The sequence below is a fragment of the Palaemon carinicauda genome, chromosome 39, assembly GCF_036898095.1.
Source record: "Palaemon carinicauda isolate YSFRI2023 chromosome 39, ASM3689809v2, whole genome shotgun sequence".
Taxonomy (NCBI): Eukaryota; Metazoa; Arthropoda; class Malacostraca; order Decapoda; family Palaemonidae; genus Palaemon; species Palaemon carinicauda.
In genome coordinates this window covers 5,715,574-5,723,630 of record NC_090763.1, presented here as the reverse complement: position 1 = coordinate 5,723,630, position 8,057 = coordinate 5,715,574, and the positions used below count along the sequence as shown (strand labels likewise).

Below are 8,057 nucleotides of genomic sequence, written 5' to 3'. Positions count from 1 at the left end.
AATATAATAATTCTTTGTTGCCTCTACCATAATTATTTTTAACATCATAATTCTTTGTTTCTGTCCCTACCAAAAATTTTCTTTAACCTTATAATTCCTTGTTTCTGTCTCTACTAAAATAATTTTTAACATTATAGTTCTTTGTTTCCGTCTCTACAAAAATTACATTTTACCATTATAATTCTTTGTTTCTGTCTCTACCAAAATTATTTTTTACCATGATAATTTTCTGTATCTGTCTCTACCAAAAGTATTTTTAACATTAGAATTATTATAATGTACGGTTTCTGTCTCTACTAAAATTATTGTTAACATTACAATTCCTTTCTGTGTCCACTCTTTAGTTTCATTCTTTCTGGGTCCACTCTTTAGTTTCATTCTTTCGGTGTCCACTCTTTAGTTTCATTCTTTCTGGGTCCACTCTTTAGTTTCATTCTTTCTGTGTCCACTCTTTAGTTTTATTCTTTCTGGGTCCACTCTTTAGTTTCATTCTCTGTGTGTCCACTCTTTAGTTTCATTCTTTCTGGGTCCACTCTTTAGTTTCATTGTTTCTGTGTCCATTCTTTAGTTTCATTCTTTCTGTGTCCACTCTTTAGTTTCATTCTTTCTGGGTCCACTCTTTAGTTTCATTCTTTCTGTGTCCACTCTTTAGTTTCATTCATTCTGGGTCCACTCTTTAGTTTCATTCTTTCTGTGTCCCCTCTTTAGTTCCGTTCTCTCTGTATCCTCTCTTTAGTTTCATTCTTTCTGTGTCCACTCTTTAGTTTCATTCTTTCTGTGGCCACTCTTTAGTTTCATTCTTTCTCTGTCCACTCTTTAGTTTCATTCTTTCTGGGTCCACTCTTTGGTTTCATTCTTTCTGGGTCCACTCTTTAGTTTCATTCTTTCTGGGTCCACTCTTTAGTTTCATTCTTTCTGGGTCCACTCTTTAGTTTCGTTCTCTTTGTATCCACTCTTTAGTTTCTTTCTTTCTGTGTCCACTCTTTAGTTTCATTCTTTCTGGGTCTACTCTTTAGTTTCATTCTTTCTGTGTCCACTCTTTAGTTTCATTCTTTCTGGGTCCACTCTTTAGTTTCATTCTTTCTGGGTCCACTCTTCAGTTTCATTCTTTCTGTGTCCACTCTTTAGTTTCATTCTTTCTGTGTCCACTCTTTAGTTTTATTCTTTCTGTGTCCACTCTTTAGTTTCCTTCTTTCTGGGCCCACTCTTTATTTTCATTCTTTCTGTGCCCACTCTTTAGTTTCATTCTTTCTGGGTCCACTCTTTAGTTTCATTCTTTCTGTGTCCCCTCTTTAGTTTCGTTCTCTCTGTGTCCACTTTTTAGTTTCAATCTTTCTGGGTCCACTCTTTAGTTTCATTTTTTCTGGGTCCACTCTTTAGTTTCATTCTTTCTGGGTCCACTCTTTAGTTTCATTCTTTCTGTGTCCACTCTTTAGTTTCATTCTTTCTGGGTCCACTCTTTAGTTTCATTCTTTCTGTGTCCACTCTTTAGTTTCATTCTTTCCGGGTCCACTCTTTAGATTCATTCTTTCAAAGTCTCTCTCATTTTGCATTCAGCTCCGTCAAAGATTTTATGCTTTTCTTTATGCCTCTGTGAAGGGAAAAACATCACCTTTAAAAAGCCGTTGTTAACAGCTCTCAAGTGGTTAAGAGCATAATTTCATTTATAACTTGAAAAATACAACTGTTTTAAGAGGTGTCGAGGGGAGATGCTTACCTTGTTGAAGGGGTTTTATCTTAAGCAATTAAAAAAAAAACTGAAGTTTCTGAACCTTACGAAACGTAGATTATTTAGTTTAATACATAGGTTGGATTAGAATGTATTTCTTTTTTATCTATTACTAGAGTACACGACCCATCAAAAATGACGGCTAAATATTTAGATAGATATGTACTCACACGTACCCTCCTCTCACCAGGATATGGCTACTCCCTCTTTACCATACCAGAGATATGGGGAGAGCTAAGTTCGACCGCAAAGAAATACATATATATATATATATATATATATATATATATATATATATATATATACATATATATATATATATTATATAAATATATACGTATATATATGTATCTTATATATATATATATATATATATATATATATATATATATATATATATATATATATACAGACACTTGCTATATAACATATAAGGGAGATATCATAAAACAAAATGCTGCTCTTTAAAATAAGCAACAAATCCAATACGATTTATGAACGTTATGCAAATCATACGACCAAGTAATATAATGCCATTTAAGTACAAACTGTAATATATTTTTCATGCAATAAAGCCGTGGGAAAATAACAGGAGCAAAAAATACTCTTCTTTAAGGCCCACCTATGTTTTGCACAGTATGTAATTTTGCAATTAGCAGGTGCTTTTGGAAACTTGGTTTTTCAATTGCCTCTTTACGTGTTACTACACTGAAGGAAAGAAAGTTTTTTCTTAGCCCAGAAGCTTCCATACTTAAGCACCCACCTAATGTCTTCAACTTACCATAGTTGCACTACCATAAAAATTGCTACGCTCTCCGTAATTGGATCTTTCAGAACTCGAATAATCTCTGGGTAGAGAATTATTGACCCATTCACAAACATATTTGCAAATGAATCTATTCAGCTTAACCACCCCCCTTTCCACCCACCTAAACCCACCAACGCCCTGGAATCAGGTTATTTAAAATGCTGACCTAACCTGCTTCAACATCGAGTATTGGCCGAGTCTGCACCCAATTGCAGGTACTAACAGGCTCGAATACATGACCAAAGATCTGCTTAGTCATGGCGACTGGTTCACATGGTCTCCTATGCCATTCCAGTGAGGGCCCATCCCCGTTCCCTCCCTACCCACCGGCATACCAGCTCCTGGTCTCTTGAGTACCCACTCATTTCTCCAGCCTTGTGGAAGGTAACCGCAAGAAGGCGGGGTATGCAGAAGAAATAGAGTAATTGGTCTCTCCATCTTTTTTTTTTTTTTTTTTTTAATAGTTAGTTCCTTTTGATTATAAACACTGGCATGTATTTGCCTTCCAGCAAGGGAACCATTTATGTCTTTCAGCAAGTGAATTATGAAAGACTTTCGGCTCGAGATAGGTTTGAATTTTCCATGGAGAGTAAGTATATGTCCATTCGTTTTGAATGCCTTCACATACACACTAGGTCCTAACACTTATTGTTTTCAGTGAGGAAGACAAAATAGATTGACATTTTTGGAATCGATAGGAAATATGATTATTTACGAATAAACAGATAGAAAGAATATTTTAAGAATTAAGGAAAAGAGTAAGGTATGAATTAGGTATCTAAATTTAAAGATTATTCAGCAAGTTCATAACTGTAACAAGAAATGCACTTCGTCGTCCAAGTAAACTTGTCAAGTAACTAAGATCGATGAGGGTGGTGGAGATATATTTTTTGGTCTCTGGAGTTAACAGTGACATGTTCCTTGTTTTTAGTTTGAATGCATTTAAAGTTCTCTTCTTCCTTCATCTCTCTCTCTCTCTCTCTCTCTCTCTCTCTCTCTCTCTCTCTCTCTCTTTTGAACACAGAAAATGGAAAACTTTTGTTTTTAATGGTTTTTATGTCTCAATCCTTCGTTATTAAAGAAATATGCGGCCCCGAGACTATTTAGTAAGCTCCCACGAAACATTCGAATGATTGAAGACATTAAGGCTTTCAAGAGGAAACTGAAGACTTCCTTATTTCATGAGTCTTTTGACAGCGACGATTTAACAGTAAATGAAGAATACGAGACATGAAACATTAAATATTCTGAACGAATAAGGTAAAACGACAGTGGAGGTCCTGTAGAGAGTGTAGTTCCCCTGCTGTATGGGACCGGAAAAGCAGCCATCAAAGTAAGTCATCAAAGTAAGTTTGGAGTCAACTTGTCACAAAGGATGTGGCGTACCATATGCCAATAATCATATTACTGTTAATAACGAAATATCAGCCTCTACCTAACATATGTGAATAACTTCACTTCTTTCAATGCTGCAAAACAGCCCAATAACTTACAATAATTGCATTTAGTGCTAATTATAACTAAATCAAACGATTTTATGACAATGTTTTATAATACATTTTTAGCACCGAGTTATAAAAATGAACTGGAGAGATAAGATACAATATCACGTAGATTACTTTTCACAAAATATGCAGTCATTGTATGTCATGAACATAACTTTGCCTAGATTGATCTATTCAAATATATAATTCAATTTTGGTGATCTTTTACTCAAATTATAAATAGTCACAAGTCAATTTTTTTTTGAAGCTTTTGTATATATTCAACGTGAAAGAATTATTATTTCATCATTATTTTGCCGGTGTCGAATGAATATTCCATCTCAAATAAGGACACTTCCCTAGTGATTTATGGCATTTCTATCATACATATAATCAAATCATTGGTAAGTAAACAGTCGCTTCCTATTCATAAGCGTTGGCATATCATTACAAATAATAAGAATATCATTGTAAAAAGACTGTTTCACCTTGAATGCAATTTGTTGTTGCGTTACAGATATAAGGTTAATTTCTTGTACACAGTACCACAGCTCCATTTCAAGGGATTTCACAATTGACAGGAATAACGTGATCCTAATCTTATACTTTCCACACGATGCCACAGTTCCTTTTAAAGAAATTTAATTGTCGTTCAGAAATAAATCGATTTTTTTTTTTTTATGATCATAAATAAGTCTCGTTACTTTAAATTCTGCGCATAAACTCGAGATCTGTTTAGGGTATTCTGATTATTTTCTTGAAGCTTAAATATATTTTAGTTATAATATGTCAATAATTTTGTAAGTCTTAGATTGGATCAAAATTGATTGCATCCTATTAGTGAAGATGTGCCTTAAATAGGTTATGTCTCTTCTTTGAAAGATATAATCTTATTTTCTCCACTGCTTAGGTAAAGCCCAAAACCATATGCTCAATTGTCTACACAATAAAAGTTAAAATTATTATAACGCCATCTATGCTGAAACAATAAAACTAAAAAAAATATTTCCGTTAACTTATATTATTATCACATCACTCGTGTCCCCCAAAACCAAAAGATGATAATAAAACTCAACATTGCTCCAGACTCGTAAAGCTTTTGAATAGTTTATGGTCTCACACAAATCTGCTGCACACAAGTGTTTTTTTTTTTTTTTTTTTTTTTTTTTGAGCTGGATGTAGATGTTAAGAATACAGTATAAGATGTTGAGAATGCAGGATGTCGACACAAGATCATACCTGTCACCAGACAAACGTAAGCTGACAGGACTTTCTCCATATATGACCCGAAAGACTTTTCAGATATTTTTCCTCTTTCTCTCTCTCTCTCTCTCTCTCTCTCTCTCCTCTCTCTCTCTCTCTCTCTCTCTCTCTCTCTCTCTCTCTCTCTCTCTCTTTATCATTCTGCTTGCTTTGCCCAACATTTTAGGGTTTAAGATCTCTCTCTCTCTCTCTCTCTCTCTCTCTCTCTCTCTCTCTCTCTCTCTCTCTCTCTCTCTCTCTCTCTCTGTCTTGTCATTCTACTTATTTTGGTTATCATAAAAGGGGGTGATGATTGATTTTTCTCATATTTATTCCAGTTTATTTCTATAGTGCCTAAAAACACCGGAAACTGAAGCATGACTGTACCATAACAGACGATACCATTTGATGAAAATAGAAAGAAAACAATATTTCACAATAAATCATAATACCTTACTTAAAAAAAAAATGTATATTCGCAAAATGAAAGACTCAATAGTCCTTATTCCTCACAGACTATTTGGGATCAAACTTGAAAGATGCGTTTCTTTATGATCATTTCTGGAGTTACACCTAAACTGCTTTTCTTTTCTTGTATCGTCAGCACTTGCCTCCACCCCTCAAATGTCTAAAGTGTTGTTATAGGCCAAGAAGCACGTTACCCGCCTTCCTGTAGAAGGAACGCCTGACTTATAGGGTTATTATCCTAATGGAAGGATGTCAGGATTGAAGAGAAATAGAGAAAGGACCCAATCGAACCTCGGGTCATGGACGAAACTAGGTCCTGACCAGGGAAAGTAGAAGGCGCTTGTTCATGCTATCTGGTGTATTTCAACATCAACAACTTTAAAACGGTTCTATAAATTTCTTTTCTTCTTCTACCATGCTCTGGAAAATTCTTTTAAGTTAATCAAGTTCTAATCATTACTATTTATTAACTGGTAATTTTTAGTAGCTTGAAAAATCATAGTTGGTATAAACAGTATCATAGAGCATTGGCATGAAAAACTATTCAATTTTATTGGTAAAAGTTGATTACAGTGACGTTTTCAAGAAACGCCTGCTAATATCCTGTGTTCAAAGAGGATTTTTTTTTATTTGTATTAATGAGTCAGGTAATTTTAGATAAGCTATTTCAAATAGCATATTACTTATTCATTTATCGACAGATCTATACATTCATCAAATTATTGAAGAGTTCAGTTTATTTAAAAATATAATCAACGATTATGAAAGTAATTCAAGAGAGAACAATTCTGCACAAATCTCTCTCTCTCTCTCTCTCTCTCTCTCTCTCTCTCTCTCTCTCTCTCTCTCTCATTCTGCTTGCCTTGCCCAATATTTTAGGGTTTAAGATTTCTCTCTCTCTCTCTCTCTCTCTCTCTCTCTCTCTCCTCTCTCTCTCTCTCTCTCTCTCTCTCTCTCTCTCTCTCTCTCTCTCTCTCATTTTGCTTCCCTTGCCCAACATTTTAGGGTCTAAGATCTCTCTCTCTCTCTCTCTCTCTCTCTCTCTCTCTCTCTCTCTCTCTCTCTCTCTCTCTCTCTCTCTCTCTTTCTCTCTCTCACACACACACACACACACACACACACATACAAACGTAATAAAAGCAAGGGAATAAAGACTGCATTTTACGCTGACGCCGAAAACAGAAAGCTACAAACTGTTACTAGACCAAAAATAGCCTCATGAATATTAATGAACTCATGCAAGTCTCACAAACTTGGCTTTTACCTGCTTACTGCGGGATATTGAAGGTCAAAACAAACACGAAGAGGAAAATAAACAACTCCCCATAAAAGTCCTTATTGTTGTTTTTTTTTTTTTATGGAAAACGATATCCTATCATAAAAACAAGAATAGGAAAAAAATTGTCTAAGGAAATTCTAAACGATTAAGAATTAATTTCTAAAACATTTTAAATGTTTCGCAAGAAAATATTGATTAATGGAATTAATTAGATATTTTTCTTATATTAAACAGTTTATTGTAAAACTAGTGAACGAGACTTAAAACTCAATTTCGTGAATATAATGATTAAATAAATAATCGTTATATTGCAAAATAATCAATGTAGACCCTTGTAGACAAAACTTTTGAACTTTTGAAATTATGAGAAGCAAAATTAACTTCTATTTTTCCCATGAGTGTGAAGTTTAAGCAGACATCTACGGCAAGAATACAATAGAGATGTAGATGCAAATAGATATGTAATAAAGTTTTGACCTCAAAATAACCAATTAAAAAAACAAGAAGTCGACGAAAGATAAGAAACAGAATGAGAAAAAAAGTAAGAAAATATGCAACAAGAAAAAAAAAAACTATTAAAAATTCAAATGAAAACAGATGGAAAACCCATAAATGAAAGGGAATGTGAAGAAAATGAATGGTCCAATAAAGCATGCCACTTAGACAAAAGCCCTTTCTGAGTAGCATATAATCACTGGCTATTTAGAAGCTTCTGGTCGGTGTAAGAGACAAAAATTGTCCGAAGGTAAAGTCATTTGTATATTGGAACATATGGTGCAAGTCTGTCAAATGATGTCATTGCCATTTTCTTGAAATTAGATTGAAATTGGATTGTTCTCCTTTCTCATTATGCATATACATACATACATATATACATATGTACATACATACATACATACATACATACATATATATATATATATATATATATATATATATATATATATATATATATATATTTATATGTGTGTGTGTATGTGTATTTTTTGTGTGTTTATTTACAGTATATATATATATATATATATATATATATATATATGTACAAAT

General features: G+C 33.6%; 1 pseudogene; it reads left to right on the top strand.

Moving 5' to 3' along the window:
- Nucleotides 1-2,772: 2,772 nt before the first annotated feature.
- Nucleotides 2,773-8,057, top strand: part of LOC137630940 (uncharacterized) — a 16,079-nt pseudogene continuing 10,794 nt past the window's right edge.